The sequence below is a fragment of the Microcebus murinus genome, chromosome 17 (genome assembly GCF_040939455.1).
Source record: "Microcebus murinus isolate Inina chromosome 17, M.murinus_Inina_mat1.0, whole genome shotgun sequence".
Classification (NCBI taxonomy): domain Eukaryota; kingdom Metazoa; phylum Chordata; class Mammalia; order Primates; family Cheirogaleidae; genus Microcebus; species Microcebus murinus.
The window spans coordinates 34,239,895-34,262,763 of NC_134120.1; the positions used below are offsets into that span (position 1 = coordinate 34,239,895).

The 22,869-nt window shown below is 44.6% G+C and overlaps 1 long non-coding RNA gene across 1 annotated transcript in view; it reads left to right on the top strand.

Annotated features, from left to right (window-relative positions):
• Positions 1-22,869, top strand: part of LOC105858776 (uncharacterized) — a 39,557-nt gene continuing 16,688 nt past the window's right edge. Inside the window, exon 1 of the long non-coding RNA XR_012912786.1 lies at positions 1-156. This is a non-coding gene — a long non-coding RNA (uncharacterized LOC105858776). The remainder of the gene's footprint in view (positions 157-22,869) is intronic.

Sequence of the window (22,869 nt, forward strand, 5' to 3'; positions counted from 1 at the left end):
AATTCCCCGAGCGAAGCGACGCCGGGGGAGAGCGCGGCGGCTCCGTGCTCCGGGTTCGGGCGACTCTGGCCTGACGGGGTCACTGGGAACGCAAAGGCCCGGAGAAACAGAAGAATAGCCACGTTCCCGGCAGCCTCCTCTTTCGAGGCGCCCGGGGTAAGTTGGCGGGGACTCCCCGCCGACCCCCGCCCGGGCCCCGGGCCCGCGGCGGCGCAGAGCCTGCTCCGAGCGGCCGAGCGGCGCGGGCGGGACCAGGTGAGCCCGCGCCCCGTCCCGGCGCGGCCCCCGTGAGCGGACGCCCGAGTCCGCGGGGACCCGGCCGGCCCGCGCCCCGGTTCGCGGCGGATCCGGGGCGGGGGAGGGGGGTCCGTGTCCGGCAACTTCGGGTCTCGGCTGGGGTCGGCTTGCGGCGCGAGCGGTCGGTGAGCGCAGTGGGTGGAAGCGGGGGCCGAGCGCGCGCGGGCCGGGCCTGGGCACCGCCGTGTCCCCACGGGCTGCGGCCGGGCGACCGCCGAAAGGACCGTCTTCCCCCGAGTGGGTCCGCGGTCTTAGCCGCAGACGTGAGTCGTTGAGAACGAGACGGCGTGCTGAGGAGGGGGCGGGAGAGGGGTTATTTCGGTTATTTTATTAGAGCTGGGAGCATTGTTAATTCGCTTGGGGAGGACCCTGGGTGAACTCTCTGTTTCGTGGCCAGCGGTAGAGCCCGGGTCTGCGCGTGCCCCTGAGTTTTGAGTAACTGCGTGGGTAGGTAAGTAGTGAGCTGCCGACGGGAGGAAACGGCCACCACTTTAGGGGTGTTGTGAGAGAAAGTCGCCGGGAATGGAAAGCGGAGAACAGAAGGACAAGAAGCAAAGATACGGGAAGTCAAAAAAGGAAACCGCTTGGGAGCGGAGCCGGATGCGTCCCCCAGCCGAGCGGCGGGCGCGGGTTCGTGGCGGGAGCGCGGTCTTGGCTGACATCCGTGGGGGCAAGGGGGGTGACCGTGGGCACATCGCCGGGGCCAGAGGGGGTCATTGCTTAAGAATCCCCTGGGTATCACTGGCGTTTTGACGTTGTCATGGCAGGAATAGAAACGTGTGCAGCGTGTAGGCAACAAGTTTTGGCAGATGATCAAATAAGATGCAAACGTGTCATTGGATTAGGAGATAAAATGCAATGTGCTGTGTTTTCCTGCACTCCTTTCAAAGAGGAGTCTCTAGAAAAGCATTTCGTGTGAATAATTGGGCTTTAGGGCTAAAGCATTGCAAAACAGTACAGTAAATTATTTACTCTAAGTCTCCATAATATTTGTGTAGCAGTAGTAGTACTCTAATTATATTTACATATATTTCAAGAAGGTGTCCGTTTGTTTTAGAAAGCCAATTACTAGTTTAAAATAGATGGGGATATAAAATATTCCAATAATTTGAAGTATATGCAAAAGTCAAATAAAACATTTACCAAACCGTACATGAAAATGAGTAAAATGTTAATAATAGCATAGCCCAGTTCAGCTACTTTTCAAGCGCAACGTATTATTCTGGGATGCTGCTCTCTCCCCTGTTCTTGTACCTGAGGGCTGAGGGGCTGTCATTGCAGACTCACATCTGAGTGCCTTGGTCAGCCCTGAGATACCTGACTCTGCTTCCCGCTTCTCAGTTTACCAGTTCTAGGGTCCTCCTTTGCACACCTGTGAAAAAAACATCCTATTCTTGTGTTTTAAAACTTGCCTATTAAGCTTGGTGTTTTTAAACATTTGGAAGGGGGAGGAAAAGGCAAGCTATCCTTCCATGAATCAGACATGGCAATAGAAGCTCAGAGGGAGTGTTGGCTGAATGAGGAACAGGGTGGGAGGGTGGATATGATATGACCTCATCTGAACTTTGTATGCTGTTTCTTCCTAAACAGTGAGGAGTTCAGGACAAGTACTCAAGCTCGGTTTTGGCTGAAAGGCATTAGAAGTGTTTTCTCAAGCAATGTTTATGTAGATGTATTACAGAGCTTCTTAACAGTTTCTCGTTAAGCCGCCAGGAACTGATTCCTGGTACTTCAGGGGAAAGGTACTTGTCACTAAACCTTTAGCTTGAAGCTTGCTCTAATATATTTTATATAGCTATAATCAAACTTAGTAATTTATCAGAATATGTGCTATTAGTTATTTTTTTAAAAATTGGGCCAGGCATAGTGGCTCACAGTAATCCTAGCACCCTGGGAGGCTGAGGTGGGAGGATTACTCAAGGTCAGGAGTTCGAAACCAGCCTGAGCAAGAGCTAGACCTCGTCTCTACTAAAAATAGAAACAAATTAATTGGCCAACTAAAAATATATAGAAAAAATTAGCTGGGCATGGTGGTGCATGCCTGTAGTTCCAGCTACTCGGGAGGCTGAGGCAGGAGGATTGCTTGAGCCCAGAAGTTTGAGGTTGCTGTGAGCTAGGCTGACACCACAGCACTCTAGCTGGGGCAACAGAGTTAGACTCTGTCTCAAAAAACAACAACAAAAAAAAAAAACAAACAAAAAAAACCCAATGGGACAGGAATGTTGCATCATGGGCTAAGTAATTCCTTCTATTGTTTGTTCACCAATAGTCTGTACCCATTGTGTTTTGTATAATGGAAAAACCAAATATTCATTGTGTAAGATAGAACTCTATATGTTTTCTAATGTGGAAACATTCTAGAAGTAAGCAAGACCTTGGCTGGTTTGGCAGCTCCTCTATCTCATCAGGAGCTCTCTCTCTCTCTCTTTCTTTTCTGCTGTTTTTACTATGCAGTTCCTATCTTTCAGGTTGCTGCATGGTTGTAAGATGACTGCTGAAGTTCCAGTCATCACACCCACATTCTAGTCAGGAACAAATAGGAAAGGGAAAGGTAGCTGAATAAGATCTAACAACTCCCACTTAAATTTTGTGGTAGCAATAGTAGTATTCTAGTTATATTTTGTATTCTCTCACCTTCTGAAGTGGGACTATTCACCTTATTTTTTTTTTTTTTTTTTTTTTGAGACAGAGTCTCGCTTTGTTGTCCAGGCTAGAGTGAGTGCCATGGCGTCAGCCTAGCTCATAGCAACCTCAAACTCCTGGGCTCCAGTGATCCTTCTGCCTCAGCCTCCCGAGTAGCTGGGACTACAGGCATGCGCCACTATGCCCGGCTAATTTTTTATATATATATCAGTTGGCCAATTAATTTCTTTCTATTTATAGTAGAGACGGGGTCTCGCTCTTGCTCAGGCTGGTTTTGAACTCCTGACCTTGAGCAATCCGCCCGCCTCGGCCTCCCAAGAGCTAGGATTACAGGCGTAAGCCACAGCGCCCGGCCCTATTCACCTTATTTTACAGATGAGAAAACTGAGGCTAAGTTCTATAAAACCTGCTCAAAGTCACATGGCCAGAAAGAGAAATAGCCAGGACTCCATCTACTTCTCCCAGAGCTCAGGGGCAAATCCACTCCATTACACTATCTTTCCTTCCCTGACCCATGCCTGCTCACAAAACTGGAAGAGAACATTAGTTGCCATGCATGGTGCCCCCAGGGGAGTCTAGGGCCCCTCCCACACCCCCTGTTATTGGTAAAACCCATGTCCCTCTGCCTGCCAGAGCTGACTGGAAAAGGGTTCTGATCCATTGATTCCTTTGAGGAATCAATGTCTCTTAAAAAGTTAGCTATCAATCAAATGATATTTTCCCATATATGTCTGTCACAAAATTGAGAATTCCTTCCTACTGAAAAGTTAATTTCCAATGATATTATATGATGTATAGAGTACTCTAATTACATTTTGCTTGCAAAGATGGCTATTAGTAACTCCTGTAGGCTTGATTCAATTTTCCTATCAAGGGGTGTAGTCTGCTCTTCTCTTTTAGTTAGGGCTGGCCCTGTGACTTGCTTTACCAATAGAATGCAGTGGAAGGTCTTACTAAGACCTGCTACTTTTGTTTTCACCCTCTTGGGATCCATCTGCCGTGTAAAGAAGATTAGACTAGACTGCTGAATAATGAACAACCATGAGAGAGACCTACCAACCCCCAGCAATTCCAGCCACCCCAGCTGAGATATCTGTTATGTGCCTGAAGCTTCCTTAGGGGTACCAGCCACAGTTGAACTCCAGTTGACATCATGTGGAATACAAGAACCACCTGGCTGAGCCCTGCCAACTTGCAGGAATTGTCAGAAATAGTAAATCATTGCTGAATTGTGCTGATACACAACTAACTGGCTGCCTGACTCCAAATGCCGGAATGGTCAAGAAGTGAGGTCCGTTGCTGCACTGGACACGTTAGAAGTCTGTTACTGGAGAGGCAGGGGATGGCTGTCTTCGGTGGGGAGGAGAAGTAGCAGTAGGCTACAGTCACCAGTCACCTGGTGGCACTTTGGGACAGGAAAAGCATCTCTGGAACCTCAGGAACAGGGTCCCAGAAATGGGGACATCATTACTCTCATGCTTTGGCCTTAATGAGACTGGGCCACCCACATGGGCAGTGCTCCTGTGTTCTGTCAAAGCCCTTCTTCCTCTTCTCCAAAGCTTTTGCTGCCTCGTGGTTTCTGTGCCTGCATGACCTCAGACTGCCCCCAGTGCCCTCTCTGTGCACATTGTGAACTCCTGGCTTCCGGCTTCTGCCAGGTACACCTGCTCCTGCTCTCAGACAGGAAGTTGGGCTGAGTCAGCTTATCATCCAGCCGGGCTGCTGCAAAGGTCCTTGCTGTGCTCTGAATTGTCTGTCATCTCTGGCAGGGGAGGGACATGGCTCTGTCAGGGTTTGGCCAATAACAGAGGCTATGGGAGGGGCAGGCTTCCTTGGGGACACCACACATGGCAACTAATGTTCTCTTCCAGTGTTGTGAGCAGGCATGAGGCAGGGAGGAAAGATGGTGTGATGGGGCGGATTTGCCCTTGAGCTCTGGAAGAAATAGATCAAGCCATGGCTATCGCTCTTCCCGGCTACGTGAACTTGAACAGCTTTTTATAGAACTTTGCTTAAATTTTCTCATCTGTAAACTGAGGCAAATGGTCCCCTTTCAGAGGGTTACTGTGAAGATTAAATGAGAGAGTGCCTGTAAAACACATAGCCTGCGCCCACTAGACATAGCCATTATGTTACCATTTTGTTTTAACTGACAAAAGCAACCCTGTGCCTCCTTGTGGAATCAACATTTCTTGAAAAGTTAGCTATGCATCAAGTGATATTTTCCCATAGATGTCCATCATAAAGTTGAAAATTCCTTCCTATACTATCCTTCTAGATATTATAGTGAAGAGTTAATTTCTAATGATGTTACTACATTGATAAACTTCTTTAAAAATACCACAAAACTTTTTTTCAACATCATGAATGGAGAGGGAAATTATCTGGAAATATATTAAAGGTAGCCATAAGTCTGTCCATATTGTAGGAATCTGTTTTTGCTCTGTCTGGGGTGAGCGGGGTTTTGGGAGGGTGGGATGAGCACCCAGCATTGGGGGGACACTTAGGCTGTTCTCCTGGGGCAAGGGCAGCTTGAGAGAAAAACCAGTGATGTCTGGGTGACTTGGAAGATACACTTGCAACTCATCTGAAGCTGTGCCTTAACCCAAAGAACGTGTGATCTTCCACACAGGGGCATTTACAATTTTTGTAAAGCAATTTCTCTCATAATCGCTTATCTAATAGCTATGGGCAGGGATGTTACAGGGTATTAATGCATTTATTTGATTTTTGTACATGTTTATAGTGGGCCACTCTGCTTATGATGATGTACCCTCAAAATGACTGCTTCTATAACATATTACTTCCATACAAATTCCTTGCAGAGAAATTTTTACCCTTCCTAGACTATAAAACACTATAGAGATGTAGATATCATTATCATTTTTTAAGTTGGACACACCCTGAGTTGGTTGTGACTATTCTTTTTATATAATAACTCCTAAGGGGCAGGTAGTACCACATGTAGAAATTGATGATTAATTTTGCGTGCTTGAGGCTCATATGGGTTATAACCACTGGTTGGAGATTACACTCACATCTTAGTGCAGTCTGTAAATATAAGGCAATAAAAACAATGGCTTTTCCTAAAACAACTAACTTTTACTTATTTATAAACTAATCCACTCTTATAAAGGTCAGACAGGACAAGAGGGTATGAAGTCTCCCTCCCATCGCACTTGCAAGAGGTAGGCAGCAGGTGCTAAGGGTCTTTGATCCTCCTTCCAGCATTTTTCTGTGCATTAATAAACACACTTGTGTGTGTTTTGTTTCTATTTTAACACAAATGGTGTTCCTATGCAGGTTTTGTTACTGCATATTTTTGTACATATCTCCATGTGTTCCCTGTGGAGCAAACATAGCTCCATTTCATTCTTTTTAACTGCTCCATTGTATCCCATTGCATGAGTGACCAATCCCATAACAATGATCTTTTCCAAAAATTCTGTGTCTGAAGCTAAACATTTCAGTACATTTTTTTAATTACAGAAAAACAAAGCACGCCCATTGTAGCAAGTATAATAAAGCAGACATGTATTAGGAAAAATGCAATAACTACTCTGCCTCTAATTGTACCCTTTGAGGTGCAGTCTGAACAGTTCAATTTGTATTAATAACTTTCTTCATCTTTTTCTCTCTGTTCAAATGTGTGTGTGGAAATGTACGTGGACTTTTTTTCCTTGCGTATATTTGTTCAAAAATAAGCTGCTTCTTTCTGTATACCTCTATAATTTTCTCTTATTCCCTCCCTCTAAATAACACACTACTGGTATATTTCCAGATAAATATGTATAAACATAACTCACTCTTTTTCATGGCTGCATAACATTCCTTGACACAGATATCAATTTAGTCAGCCATTCTTCTATTGTGGTATATTTAGGGCATTTCCAGTTTTATTGTCCTTTTCCATTATAAACAATGCTGGTGCTTTTATTCCTATAGGAGAAATTCACCAAACTAGGACTCCTGGGTTAAAGATGATGCATATTTCTAATTTTAATGGATGTTATCAGATTGTTTTCTGAAAGATGGTAAAGATTCATGCCCCCACCAGCAATGCATTTCCTCATATCATCAGTGCTAGGTGCTAATGGTTGTTTTTTTTTTTTTTTTTTTTTTTTAAGACAGAGTCTCACTTTGTTGCCCAGGGCTAGAGTGCCACAGTGTCAGCCTACCTCACAAGAACCTCAAACTCCTGGGCTCAAGCAATCCTGCTGCCTCAGCCTCCCGAGTAGCTGGGACTACAGGCATGTGCCACCATGCCCGGCTAATTTTTTCTATATATTTTTAGTTGGCCAATTAAATTAATTTCCTTCTATTTTTAGTAGAGATGGGGTCTTGCTCTTGCTCAGGCTGGTTTTGAACTTCTGACCTTGAGCGATCCTCCTGCCTTGGCCTCCCAGAGTGCTAGGATTACAGGCGTGAGCCACACAAGCCTGGCCGGTGCTAGTGGTTTTTAAAATGTTTACGCATCTGTTGATATTGTTTTAATTTGCATTGTTCTTACAGTTAGTGGTGCTGGACATCTTTCCCGAGGCATGCAAGTTGGTAATTCATACCTTTTGCTCATGTGTCTAATCAGTTGAAATGCGGTGGTCTTTACAAGGGCACCTCTCAAGGGTAGAGTAGAACACAGAGAAATGGAGCACGCAGTGCAGGCACCGTGTTTATGGTAGACAAGGTGTTTGTAGGGTCCTGTCCTCTGGGCAGCTGCTACCAACGCAGTGGGATAGGGCTGCCCACCATTAGCAAGCACCTCCTCTGCCCAGCTGTGTCCCCGGGCAGGGATATGTCCCTGGGTATGTCCAGGGCCTTTGGGCGGTGCAACTCCAGGGGCTGTGTTCCCGTGGTAAGTGGACAAGTAGTGGCGATTCCCACAGCCTCTCGCAGACTGTGCCCTAGAGCTGTGCATTGCCAGGCCCCTGGGCCTGCTTTGGTGGTAGCACTTGCAGGATGTGTTTGTTTGCTGCCATCTCAGCCCATGAGCTTGCTAAACTTTGATTCCTCCGTGCTTAGGGTAGCGCCTGGCAGATAGTCAGGCCTCCAGAGCTTTTGCTGACTGAGTGAATACAAGTGTCTGCAAGAGCTGGCAGGCCTCAGAGGTAGTGGGTAAGGGATGTGTGTGTGTGTGTGTGTGTGTGTGTGTGTGTGTGTGTGTGTGTGTGTGTGTGTGATTAGAACTGGCTTTAGGGGTTGCTTCAAGTGAGCTCAGCCCAAGCACAGAGGAGAGCTGCTCAGTAGGCTGGAACCCCTTTTCCTCTCCCCATATTCCTCTGAGTAGATAGTGACCCTAAGGCCTCTCTCTGCTCTTTTGCCCCACCCCCACTCTGACTTGATCTTGGGGACTCTGTCCTTCTCTGAGGACTCCTTCCCACTCACCCACAGCTTGAGAGGCCTCTTTGCACAAGTGTGAGGGGATGATGTTAGGTGAGGACCATTGTTCCCCCTAATATTAGTCCCTGGGAATATGGGGTCAGCAGACCAACATTTGACTTGTCTACAGTTGGAAAGGAACTGGCCTAACCCCAAAGGCAGAGCTCAGAAAAGTCATGCCAAGTATTAATGATTAAAATATATATGTGTGTGGCGGGGGTGGGGCATGCAGGTTGAAGGGGTGAGAGGTTAGCGATCAGAAATTAAATGGAGGCCGGGCACGGTGGCTCACGCCTGTAATCCTAGCACTCTGGGAGGCCGAGGCGGGCGGATTGCTTGAGGTCAGGAGTTCGAAACCAGCCTGAACAAGAGCGAGACCCCCGTCTCTACTATAAACAGAAAGAAATTAATTGGCCAACTAATATATATAGAAAGAATTAGCCGGGCATGGTGGCACATACCTGTAGTCCCAGCTACTCGGGAGGCTGAGGCAGCAGGATTGCTTGAGCCCAAGAGTTTGAGGTTGCTGTGAGCTAGGCTGACGCCACGGCACTCACTCTAGCCTGGGCAACAAAGCCAGACTCTGTCTCAAAAAAAAAAAAAAAAAAGAAATTGAATGGAATATTGCAGCCTTGAATTAGATCCCTCTAAATCTAAGTGTCTTCATCTTCCAAGTGGGGAAATAATGTCAACTTCATGGAGTTTTAAATGAGATATTGTATGTAAAGTAATTTGCAAAATCTTTAGCCCAATACAAATATATTAATTTTAATAAATTTTTGCACATGTAATGTATGTTCAATGTAGGAAAATCATGAAAACAGAAAAATAAAATACAAAAAAATATAAAAAAATAAAGAAATTGAATGGACAAGCAAAGCCAGCCAGAATAACATTCATTAATTTATTCATTTTCTTCTATTCATTCATACAACAGATTTTAGACAGGTTCAGCACTCTCAACCTTTATGAGGTCAAGAATTCTCTGAGAATCTGGGGACAGCTGCCAACATTTTCTCTCACAAAGCACCCCCCCCCACAAAAGGCCTGCATACAGTTTAGGGGGGCTTCACCAGTCTCCTGAGCCCTTCAGGTTCCTTAGCACTTTGCCTATAGCCTAAGAGGAAGAAAGATATCCTAGAGGTATCTGACTTCCTGAAAGACTATTACCACATTCTAATTACCTTTTTCCCCAAAAGCTAATTAAAGTGCCTGCAAAGCATTGAGATTTACTTAGTCAGTTGAGTGACAATGGAACTGTAAAGGAAGAGGGGATAGAAGTGTCTGTTGCCAGAAGCGAAGGAATGCCAGGTAAAGATTAGCAAAAAACATTATAAGAAAGATAAAAGGCATAGTTTTCACTTTGAACTTGAAAAACATCCACCCTGCACAGAAGCGTGTGGCCAAAGTTAAATGCAACAAAAACAAACAACAGAGAGAGTTCAGAACTATAATCATAGGCATTCAGAGCTGTGGGGATTTTTCAGAAGGTGCATAATGCATTTACCCTCAGGGCGTTCTTGTACATTTACTCCATAATTTCGCCATGTTTTAGGATCCTAAACCTCAATGTCTTCTTTATCATCAATTGATAGGAGAGGGCCCTGTGTGGTACCCACACCAGGCACCCATGCCTGATGCTCCCTTTGGACTGAGGGCAAGGCACGGGCAGATTGATGTAGCCGAGAACCTTCTAGAAAGGTGGCTGAGAGAAGCTGAGGGGAAGGGCCTCTCCTTCCATCGAACGGCTGTGATTTCCAGCTTTAGGTTTTCAAAAACTCCTCATCTTCTCAGGCATTGGCAGTGAGTGCAAATCTCACAGAGACCCTTTCTCTAGGATTTGCCGATTTTCTTTGCTTAGCTGTCAGCTAGGGTCTTTGCACACAAGTTTTCTGGATTAATAAATATCAGCCCTCTAGCTCCTCATGTCCTGTATCTTCGAACAGAAATCTTTCCAAAAACTTTCTGCCTGTTTTGACCTCACTGAACTGCAGGGACTGGTTTTTTTTTGAGGGGGTTGAAGGATGGGGAGTGAGCCCAAGACCAGATGGCTAATGCCCTGGGAGGGAGTACATACGGTTCCAGAAGGGCCTGAGCGTTGGCCTAATTTCTTGTTCGCCTCCTTCTTACAGACGTGCAAAGGACAGTGTGGGGCAGCTGACCTGAAGGCAGTTTAATGGGGCTGCTTTTTCTTTACAGTGAATTAATGAATTACAAGCAGAAGCAACCTTTTTCCACAACGCACAACACTTTCTTAAATGCCAGAAAACTCCCCCTTTTCCTTTTTCTCTGCCATTATCTGCATCCTTTGATTTTCCAGTGGCGTCCCCAACATTGTCTATTTCTGCATGTCTAATGCAATGCGGTTCCTCAGCCTGCTCTCCTGCCTTGCTGATATTGACGTTTCCACAATACCCAGGAGCTGCATCCCTCACCGCTTCCAGCTTTTATCTCATGCCAGCCTTGCTCACTGAGTGCACTTTTGCCAACATAATACAGGACTACAGTTCCTCCTTGGCTTCCTTGATATTTTACTTTTCCATTGAATTCAGAGCACAGGCAATATTCGAAAATTAGATTTTTAGTATTCTGAGACTGAAAGTCCTGTCGAGTGCTGTGCCAGTTACTAAGCTGTTGACTCTCAGCTGCAAACCCTCTGCTCCGTGACGCTGGGGCTGCAACTTTGCAAACCTCATTTCTGCTTTACCAGTAAGGCTTTGTCAATAGGGGGCGACAGATGGAAACTGCAAGGCTGTGGGAGGGAGAGGGGACTTGCTATAGCCTCCCCTCCCCTGAGGTTCCCGTGAGATTCAGCCCAATAATGGTTCTTCACCCTGGCAGGGAGAGTTCCTCCCATGGAGGCAGTTGAATCCTGTTGGACCCTGTTTGTGGTTTCTTCGACACTTGCAGAGCCAGTCTCATCCTGCTACTCTGAGAGACACCAACACCAGCCACCAGAGCCTCCTCTGCAGAAGTCTGAGTCCCAGACTCACTGCCCTCTTTTTTTTTTTTTTTTTTTGAGACAGAGTCTCACTCTGTTGTCCCCCGGCTAGAGTTGCCATAGCGGCAGCCTAGCTCACAACAACCTCAAACTCCTGGGCTCAGGCGATCTTCCTGCCTCAGTCTCTGAGTAAGTAGCTGGGACTATAGGCATGCACCACCATGCCCCGCTAATTATATATATATATTAGTTGGCCACTTAATTTCTTTCTATTTTTAGTAGAGATGGGGTCTCGCTCTTGCTCAGGCTGGTTTCGAACTCCTGACCTTGAGCAATCCTCCTGCTCCTGCCTCCCAGTGTGCTAGGATTACAGGCGTGAGCCACCACGCCCGGCTCCTCACTGGGCTCTTGTCCAAGCTCAGAGACATCAGCACCAACTGGCCAGTGCCTTTCCCTCAAAAATATGGGTCCCTGGTCTGGACACTCTGAGCAGCTCAGAAACACCAGCACCGGTGGGGCAGCTGGCCCTCTTGCATCTGAGGGCACTAGCCTTTGCTCGCTGGAAAACTTTTCCCATGAAATGTGTCATGATATGAAATTATCTTATAGAATTTTATTTTCTGGATAATGTCTTGGACCATAAGTTGAATCATTGAGGTAAGAGTAATGGATAGAACAAGGATAACACTATCCTTGGACTCTTTCCTCTCAAGGAGTCCCACATCTGTAGCAGTAGAGTCATTGGCTGTCTTCAGGCAGACCCCTGGTTCTGTAATAACCATTAGCTACAGTTGCATAAATATAATGCAATCATGAAAGTCTCTTTCTCAGCCATGCATTGACTTATGCTTTGCAAAGAGCTAGTAAAAAATGTAACACCTTGGAGAGTCTGGAAAAGATTAGTTTTTTCCCCAGGCGTCAAAGGTTCTATTTTTCTATTTTCTTCTTTGTGTGGGTACCTGTAGCATTAGAATATGCAGTAAGAATCAATGTGTCCCTTTTTTTTTTCTTCTGCTTACCATCAAGGGCATGTGCTCCACTTATGAGGCAACTGGCAAGCAACACGACACAGACCCATTTCATCAGCCTGATGCAACTGCCCAAGAGAAAGAGTGCTTTGAAATGCAGTTATCTGAGAACACCATACATTGTCCAACAACTCCAGGGTCTGGTGATTCTTGTCATGACTCACGTTGAAATGGACAAGTCATCTTTCAGAAAATGTATAGCTCAGTCAGACATATTTGTTCATTGAAATATTTTGCCTTTGGCTGAGCACTGAGCCAGTATTTCCCTGCAAAGCTCTTAATCTCTGCAACTTCTCTCTGCAGAGCAGGACAGTGGCAAATGGCTTTAACAATAAAAGCGTGAACCTGCTAAGAATTTGACAAGCTGTCCTTTCTAATGTCCTCTAATGCTGATGCCTTTTCTTGGTTTAGGTTTCCTTTCTAGCAAAGCCTGAGACAAGGGCTCTGTTGCAGCCAGTGTTTTTGGGAGGAGGGAAGAGTGAGACAGAGGAGTGAAGGTTACCTCTGTGGGTAGCAGGGCTCGATTCTGCCAGGACCTGGAGGAAGCTTACCCAAGGCCTCTCAGAACTCTGCAGAAGGCGGGGAGGCTGGAGCATCTCTCCACTGGCCCGCATTGCTCATTGGTTGGAGTCTACCTGGGGCTCTTCACTGCCGTGCGCTTCCGGGCTGCAGTAGGGTGGGATAGCATGGGAATGTGGGAAGGCACAGTGCAAGCTGGGGGTGGGAGATGCTGTCACAGCCAACATGGAACTGTCCCCCACAGCTGCAGCACCAATCAGAGAAGGTGGAAGGGATGGACATGGTCACCAGAGGTGAGCTGCTGGCTTTGGAGCCAGACCACCTTGAATCAGACCCCCTAGCTCCATTGCTCGTTAGCTGTGAGATCTTGGGCAAATAACCAAACATTACTTTCCTTGTCAGTGCATTGGAGGTAATAATAGTGCTTACCTTGGGGAGTGTTGTGACCAGTAAAAATTAGCTGTGCTTACCCAACGATGTTCTCCTAGTTTAAACTGTGTGCGTATCTTTCTCTTTTAAGATGGGCACAACTTCTTCGTGTTTCCTTATTTCTTTAGGGAAATGTGGAGCCCTGTGCCAACACACACTGATGGAGCACACTTTCTCCTCCGGCCACATCCCCACATCCGTCAGGGTCCTGCGGCTTAGCTGTCCCTCTGAGCACTCCGCAATGTGGTCTCCCTTCTTCTTTTTCACCCCTCTGCCTTCTCCGCCTTCCTGCCCTGTCTGTCCCCCAGGCGGAGGGGCTGCTGAGATGAAGCCCCCACTGTGCCTTCCTGCTGTGACTGATATCACATTGTACTTCCTTGAAAAATTCACTACAACCTGCTGTACTTTCTCGCAAGTGCTGATGTAAACATTTCTCTGCCAGAATCTGATAACATTCTAACACCACCAGCACTTAGATTAATGTTGACACTTTTGGTGAGGCTCTAAATACAGATAAGCCGAAGTGGTTCAGCTACTGTCAGCATTCAGGGGACTAAACTTTCCAGGTTGACTCCAGCCACTCTGGAGCTTGCTTACTGCTAGGAAAAGGCATCAGATCTCCTGGCAAACATGGATGTTTTTCTTTTATTTTTTTCTGATAGTGAGATACGGGTTGAGTTGAGTGTACCTTATCTAAAATGCTTGGGATCAGATGTGTTTTGGATTTCAATTTTTTTTCAGATCTTGGAATATTTGTATTATATTTACCAGTTTTAGCATCCCTAATCTGAAAACGCAAAATCTCAAACACTCCAGTGAGCATTTCCTTTGAGCATCATATTGGTGCTCAAAAAGTTTTGGATTTTGGAGCATTTTGGATTTCGAATTTTCAGAGTGGGAATATTCAACCTGTAATAATTTTTGCTTTGGCTGACAGGATGCTCTGAGCTCAATTGTATGTTCCTGTATAACATTTATACCTCACTGATGGTTTTTGATAGATCCACCTTTTCCCTTGGGTAATTACTTCTTGTTTTAATTGTCCTAATATATATGTCTTTTATTGTAAGTTACCTCAAATAATTCCTGAAGTAAGCAGTGTATAAGGAGAAAATAATGCATGAATTATTAGGAGTGTTGGTATCCTGTGAAAATACACAATCTGTGTTGGTTGTTTTGTCGTTCTTGAGCATAGCACCTTTCAAAGGCAGGATTTCTAAGACTTATTATGTGAAATGTTGGTAGTTTCTATTCTATTACTGTTTACTAATTCAGAGGATATGTGGTATTTTAGTTAGGATGTTTTTGGTTGCAGGTTACTGAAAATCCAATCCAAAGCACAGGCTTGTACATTAGAGGGGATTCGCCTGGTTTTGTGATACAAGTGCTCGGTGGGCTGTAGGTGTGGTTTGATCAGGGTTCTGGTTCTACCTCAGTTCCTCCTGCTCTGTGTCGGCTTTGTCTCCAGGCTGGCTTTCCTCAGTGGGGCGGGGCTGGGCTGCCAGCTGTCTCTGATGAAGACCCTGTGCTTTATGTGCTTGGTCTTACTGTCTCTTAGGAGCTCATCCCTGAACCAAGCACCACGGCAAGGGACCAGGGGTGCCCTGATTGAGCTAGACTGGTCAGGCCCCACCTGATGCTGGGGAGCATGGGGTCGCCAACCTCACAGAGCCCGGGAGCTGCACAGCGGGGGTGCTGCGGGTGGAAGATAGGCGGGTGGGGGACTATTATTGCTCACGCCATCTGACCCCGAGCTATGAGGAGGGCCACTATAAAACTCTGGATATATAATTGTTTGGGATGAGAAGTGCCAGACTGCTTGCTTACAGGGCCCTTGACGGGCCTTGTAAGTCCTGTCAGAACACTCTCACTCTTTGGCAGGCCTCCAGAAAGAATCTGTCTTGTGCTTCCTTTAGAAGGGGGCCGGTAGAAAGCTTCCTGCAATTTCTATACAATATTTCCCCACCACAGGTCTGTGGTTTTATGGGATTCGTCAGCCAATTGGCAGCCGATTTGAGATTTCAGTTTGGTGCATTGGTGCCGTTTCTTTACCCTGACTCTGGTGGCCTGAGAGCCTGTCCGCTGCCTTGCAAGGCCAACGTGCCTGCATCTCACCAGGGCTCAGAGAGAAGTAGGAACCTTGGTGGCTTTGTCCTTAACAAGGAAAACCAGCCTGAGATGGCCTCTCTCTGTTTTTTTTTTTTTTTTTTGTAGACAAGAGTCTCACTCTGTTCCCCGGGCTAGAGTGAGTGCCTTGGCGTCAGCCTAGCTCACAGCAACCTCAAACTCCTGGGCTCAAGCGATCCTTCTGCCTCAGCCTCCCGAGTAGCTGGGATTACAGGCATGTGCCACCATGCCCAGGTAATTTTTTCTATATATTTTTAGTTGGCCAATAAATTTCTTTCTATTTTTAGTAGAGACGGGCTTTTGCTCTTGCTCAGGTTGGTTTCGAACTCCTGACCTTGAGCGATCTGCCTGCCTCGGCCTCCCAGAGTGCTAGGATTACAGGCGTGAGCCACCCCGAGCTGCCAGTGGCTTCTTTTTATAATGGGAAAGGTGTGTACTGTAGGCGATGTTGCTGTCTTTTCAGTTATTACGGTCAACTGCTTACCACTTCTCCCCATTTGCATTCTCTTCTCCCTAAAAAGCAGAGATTTCCTATTTGCTCATGCATTATGAGCTTATTTTCTTCTATGCCCTGAACATAGTTTTACTTTAAAATTTACTTTAAAATTTTTCATCTGCTAAATCCAACGTGTTGGTTACATTAGGATCAGTCTCCATCAACTGCCTTTTTCTCTTGCCTATGGGGTGCCATTTCTTGTTTATGTGTGTGGCATGTGCACATACAGACTCATGTATGTCCAGTGATTTTTATTATATTATGGACATTGTGGACAATATATTGGATAGCCTATGGCTTCTTTTGTGGTTCCTCTAAAGCAGCAGCAGTCCCCAACCTTTTTGGCACCAGGGACCAGTTTCATGGAAGACAGTTTTTTCATGGGTGGGTAAGGGTGGGGAATGGGGGGGGGTGGGAAGCTCAGGTGGTAACACAGGTGATACCAGTGGTTGGGAGGGGAATGGCTGTAAATACAGCTGAAGCTTTGCTCTCTCATAAGCCACTCACCTCCTGCTGCACTCATTCATAAGTTTCATGGAAGACAATTTATCTACTGGGGGTGGGAGGCAGAGCTCTGCAGCCAGGTCCCTCCACGGAGCTGACCAGTACCCAGTACCCGTCCACCGGTCCACTGCAGCTCTAGAGAGATGTAAATTTCTGTTTTAGCAGGCAATTAACTTGGCTGAATTTCAGATTGTGAAATCTGTCTTAGTTGTGATGAGCAACAGCTGACATTTTGACCAATTCTTTTAGTTTTAAGTAGGCTGCTTGGAGTCTGTCTCATACACGCATAGTTCAGGGGCACTGAGAGATTTACAGAGTTTATATTCTGAATTTGAAGCTCCTCCTCTGTGGCCCTCTCCTTCGAATGCTTTATCTTCTCACTTTTCAACTGTGGCAATAGCCCTGAGCTTCATCCTTAGAGTTCCTAAGCCAGTAAGACTGCAGGTTTCTATCTGATGTCTAGCTGTGCTGGGAGGGGCCTACAGGGTGCCCTCAGGTAAGAAGCTATGAAAACAGAAAACTCACTAGTGTGGGTCACTTCTTTCACAGGTTGACCTCAGTCCAGTTTCTGCCTGCTCTTGGACCCCTTCCAGTACCTTTAGATTCTTATTTTTAGGTAATTTTAAAAAAGATTTTGTCCACAATTTATAATTGTTATTTGTAGATTTGGTCTTATATAAACTACTCTACCATGTCAGTTGTCTTTTGACTTTGTTTATGGTGGGTTTTTTTAAATAGCCATCTTCTATATGGTGTTTTTTGACATGCAAATATTTTTTACTTTTATAAATATTCATTTTTCTATATTTTCTTTTATTGCTTCTAAATTTTGTATCACAGAAAGCATTTCTTCACACTCAGTTTAAGCAGGAATTCACCTATATTTTCTTCTACTGTATGTATAGTTTTGTTGAAATTTTAAAATTATTTTTCTAATATCTTTAGAAGGTATTTATGTATAAAGTATAAGTATGAATCTAATTTTATCTTTTTTTTTTTTTTTGAGACAGAGTCTCACTCTGTTGCCCGGGTTAGAGTGCCATGGCGTCAGCCTAGCTCACAGCAACCTCAAACTCCTGGGCTCAGGCGATCCTCCTGCCTCAGCCTCCCGAGTAGCTGGGACTACAGGCATGCGCCACCATGCCCAGCTAATTTTTTGTATATATTTTTAGTTGTCCAGCTAATTTCTTTCTATTTTTAGTAGAGACAGGGTCTTGCTCTTGCTCAGGCTGGTCTCGAACTTCTGAGCTCAAACCATCCACCTGCTTCAGCCTCCCAGAGTGCTAGGATTACAGGTGTGAGCCACCATGCCTGACTCATTTTTACTTTTTTAGGGACGGGGCCTCACTATGTTGCCCAGGCTGGACTTGAATTCTTGGGTTCAAGCTACCCTCCCACTTCAGCCTCCCAAGTAGCTGGGACTACAGGTGCATACCACCACACCCAATAATTTCAGAACATTTGTTCCTTCTAAAAGAAACCTTGTAATCATTATCAATCTCTATTCTCTTCCCTCTGCTCTTCCCAGTCTTAAGCAATCACTAATCTATTTTCTGTCTCTATAGATTTGCCCATTTTGGACATTTCATATAAATAGAATCATACAATATGTGATCTTTTGTGATGGATAATATAAATTTTAGTGCCAGTTTACCTAGCTCCATAAAAATGCTAGTCGGTGTTTTTATTGAAAATTTGTTAAATTTATAAATTAAGGAGAACTGACATCTTCATGATGTAGAGTTTTCCCATTCAAGAACAAGAGCTGTTTTTCCATTTGTTCAAACCTACTTTTCTGTCATCAGGAGTTTGAAGTTTTTCCCATTTAAATTTTGTACATTTCTCATTAGGTTTATTCCTATATAAATTTTATTTCATTTTCATTGCTAATGTAAATGGGATTTGCTTTATTATTATATTTTCTAACTGGTTATTATTTGTGTATTGTTTCTAAAGGTTAATTTTACTTTCTTTTACCTTGCTGAATTATTTGTTGTTTGAGTTAGTTGTATTGATTTTCTAGGCCTTTCCAGGCATACTATCATATCATCTGCAAATAGAAATAGGCTTACTTCTTTTGCAATTTTCTAAAGTCCTGCAGGTCTCTAAGTGCTTTCGCTTGTCTACCGGCATTGGCTACTATCCGCAATACATTGTTAAACAGCAGAGGCAATGGAAGGCATTCTCATCTCGTTCTTTATTTTAACAGAAATGCTTCTAAGGGAAACAAATCCTTTTGTTAGCATACACACTCTGAATAGCTTATTCTTGTTTGTTTTAATGAATGAATATTTATTCTTCTGTCTCTTGGACTTGTGATTAGCCTCAAATCTTTGCTTAGAATTCACAAATCCATTTCATGACCTACAGTGATACTAGATTGCACAGAGCTGTGTTACAAGCGGTATATTAACACATTGACTGCCATGTGAGTCACATTTAACTCAGGCTAGTTTTAAGCCCAGGGGCCTTGTGAAGCAAAACCCTAAAGTTGGTTCGTGAAAATCTTATTAATATTTGTTGATGTTCTTATTGTTACAATTAATATTGACAATTTAATTCTAAAAACATGGATTGTGTCGCATATAACTCATACACAGAAAACAATAAAAACAAATTAGAAAAGATCAAATTGTTTTTTTGTTTGTTTTTTGTTTTGTTTTTTGTTTTTTTTTTTTGAGACAGACAGAGTCTCACTTTGTTGCCCAGGCTAGAGTGAGTGCCGTGGCGTCAGCCTAGCTCACAGCAACCTCAAACTCCTGGGCTCAAGCGATCCTACTGCCTCAGCCTCCCGAGTAGCTGGGACTACAGGCATGCACCACCATGCCCGGCTCATTTTTTGTGTATACTTTTAGCTGACCAATTAATTTCTTTCCATTTATAGTAGAGACGGGGTCTCACTCTTGCTCAGGCTGGTTTCGAACTCCTGAACTCGAGCAATCTGCCCGCCTTGGCCTCCCAGAGAGCTAGGGTTACAGGCGTGAGCCACCGCGTCTGGCCTGTTTTTTGTTTTTTTTGAGACAGAGTCTCACTTTGTTGCCCAGGCTAGAGTGAGTGCCGTGGCGTCAGCCTAGCTTACAGCAACCTCAATTTCCTGGGCTCAAGCAATCCTCCTGCTTCAGCCTCCCGAGTAGCTGAGACTATAGGCATGCGCCACCATGCCTGGCTCATTTTTTGTATATATATTTTTAGTTAGTCGATTAATTTCTTTCTATTTTTGGTAGAGACGTGGTCTCGCTCAGGGTGGTTTTGAACTCCTGACCTTGAGCAATCCACCCGCCTCGGCCTCCTAGAGTGTTAGGATTACTGGCGTGAGCCACCATGCCCGGCCAATCAAATTGTTTTAATAAAACACTATGGAGGGGGGGAAATGGGCATTTATTGAAACCTTAAAATCTGTACCCCCATAATATGCCGAAATAAAAAAAAAAGGTAAATGTACAATGATATAAAAATAAACATTTAAACATAAAAAAAAAAAAAACCCACTATGGCCCCAGGGGAAAAAAATTTTTTTTCTAGTGTGGCAGTCAATGTGTTATTGTACTACATCTGTCACAACTTCTCAAGCTTGGGTCACTATACTTTAAAAGATTTTTGCTTATTTAAATGAGTAAAAGGTTACTTTTTTGGTACAATGACTCTGGAAAACTTTATGGCAGTAAAGCATAAACTAAAGCAAAACAGTATCATCTAGCAATTTCCTCCTGTGTGTGTATATATATACACCCAAGGGAATGATTGCTATGTTCACCAAAAGATGTGTGCTAGAATGTTCATAAAAGCTTTATTCATAGTAGCTAAAAACTACAAACAACCCAAATTCTCATAAGTAAAATGGATACACTCTGAGATATTCAAAAAATGGAATACTGTACAGCAATAAGAACGAACCATCTGTACCTACTTTCAAGCGAATGGATGAATCTCACAAATATAATGAGTGAAAGAAACCAGACACAAAACACTACTTACTGCGTGTGTGCATTAATTTAATTTCTGTTCAAAAATAGCTAAAACAGGGCCGGGTATGGTGGCTCACTCCTATAATCCTAGCGCTCTGGAAGGCCAAGGTGGAAGGATCACTTGAGGTCAGGAGTTTGAGACCAGCCTGAGTAAGAGCGAGACACTGTGTCTACTAAAACATAGAAAAAATTAGCCAGGCATGTTATCTATCACTTGCCTGTAGTCCCAGCTACTTTGGAGGCTGAGGCAGGAGGATCACTTGAGCCCAGGAGTTTGAGGTTGCTCTGAGCTAGGCTGGCGCCATGGCACTCTAGCCCAGGTGATAGAGCAAGACTCTGTCTCAACAAACAAACAAGAAACAGCTAAAACAACGGTGTCAGTGGTTATTAAATAGTGCCTGGCGGGGAACACGAGGGGACAGCTGGGGAAGGTAATGTTCTGCTTCTGGATCTAGCGCTGGCATCCTGGTTCTCTTTTCATTAGGACTTGAGAACTTTTCTGCATGTATGCTATACTTCGATAAAAAATTTTTTTTTTTTTAACTAAAAGTTTTTCACCAAATTCCAAATGCCAGGGAATGAGGAGGTGACCTTTTCTTTTTTATGGACCTCTGGGAAGGAGGCCGATAAAATTGAGGAAATGCTCAGTTCACTGCACAATCATTATTCTCCTCCTCTTCATTTGGTCCTCTTAAAACCATTGTGCCAATGTAGATCAGAGCCTAGATGGTCAGTATTTGCACTTCCTTTTGCACTTTGAATATTGCATCAGGAATTACTCACTTCTCAGTAGAGGAGCCAAGGCCTGGAAAGGAGTTCTGTTTTCCAAAGGAATGGCATTCTCTCCTGCGCCCTGATCGTCAGTTAGAAGACACGGGTTGGGTTTTATGGCCAATAACTGGTTTCAGGTGGGGAGAGCTGGCTGGGAGAGCAAGTGAAACTTACCACAGTCTGGTCTCTAGCAAAAGCTTGGCGACGGCTCCAAGGCAGGGGCGCACATCCACAGCCCCACTGGCCAGGGAGTAGGCTAGAAAATAGGTCCACTGGCCTTGGGACCCTGACTGGGTGGGTGTCCTGTAGCATTGTTTTCACACGATCGCAGCTCAAGGTCAGACCACCGAGCTGATGTTGGTGAGGACATTCGCTCTGTGACACGGTCTTTGCTTTACGGGGACCCTCAGGAGGAGAAATGTGACCTAAATTGAAGAACAGGAAACTGGCACTTCTCAGCATGCGACTTATTTTTATCTTAAGAACACTGTGAACCAGGTAAGTGTCTCCTTTCAGGCTTGGAGCCTTCTCAGAGCCAAAAGTGAGTATGAAACATGTGCGTAGGGCTTTATAATGTGGCTTTTTATATTTTCTAAGTCCCGGCTCCGCTTTACACCTCTGTCCTTGTTTCATTCCTTCTGTCTTACCTGCTTGCTGTTTATGTTATCTTGATGCATTTCATGTATCTTTCTAGATTGGCTCCCAGGGGTGTGCCAGAACCTTTGTGTTTGTTAAACATTCAGGAACTTTGTGAGCCCTTTCTTAAACAGTGGATAACTTGAAATCAGCCATAGTGGGAGTATTTATACCCATGGATATAGGCGAATACTACAAAATAGATCCTTTCCGCCGCCGTCCCACCCCAGGAAGCTAGTTTACAAGCTGTCTACTGTTTAGGTTCTTTCTAGAAAAGGTGGAGTCTAAATACATGTGTTTTTAAAGAGTTTATGGAATTATCTACTTATTTAGATATTGAATATTATTTCAAATCTTTCCCTTATTCTTTTTTTTTTTTTTTTTGAGACAGAGTCTGGCTTTGTTGCCCAGGTTAGAGTGAGTGCCGTGGCGTCAGCCTAGCTCACAGCAACCTCAAACTCCTGGGCTTAAGCAATCCTATTGCCTCAGCCTCCCGAGTAGCTGGGACTACAGGCATGTGCCATCATGCCCGGCTAATTTTTTCTATATATATTTGTTGGCCAATTAATTTCTTTCTATTTATAGTAGAGATGGGGTCTCTCTCTTGCTCAGGCTGGTTTCAAACTCCTGACCTTGAGCAATCCGCCCGCCTCGGCTTCCCAGAGTGCTAGGATTACAGGCGTGGGCCACCACGCCCGGCCTCTTTCCTTTATTCTTAAGAGCAGTGCCACTGTTTTGGGTCCAAAAATGTTTCAAGGGGAGTAAATCTATGAGATTGGTTTTTGTTGATGGCAAGGGGAAAATAGGACTAATCTAAAATGAGCTTTCTAGTCAACTTGGCTGTCATGCAGCTGTTCCGTAAAGGAGGGTATTTACATCTGCGGATATGGCGAAAGCTATTTACATTTCTGTGTGTCACATTTTAAGTTGTACTCTGGAAGACTAAGATTCTGGTAAACCTAGCAGTATTAGGCGCAAGTTAGTATCCAGTTCAGTGTGTGATGGCTGCTAAGGGACCATTCAATGCAAATTAGAAGTAATAATAGCTCTGGTTTAAAAGGGCAAAGAATTAGGGCTGGGAAAGGAAATGACTCCCTACAGAGGACACGGGTTTTGCACTGACAAATGTGATGCTTG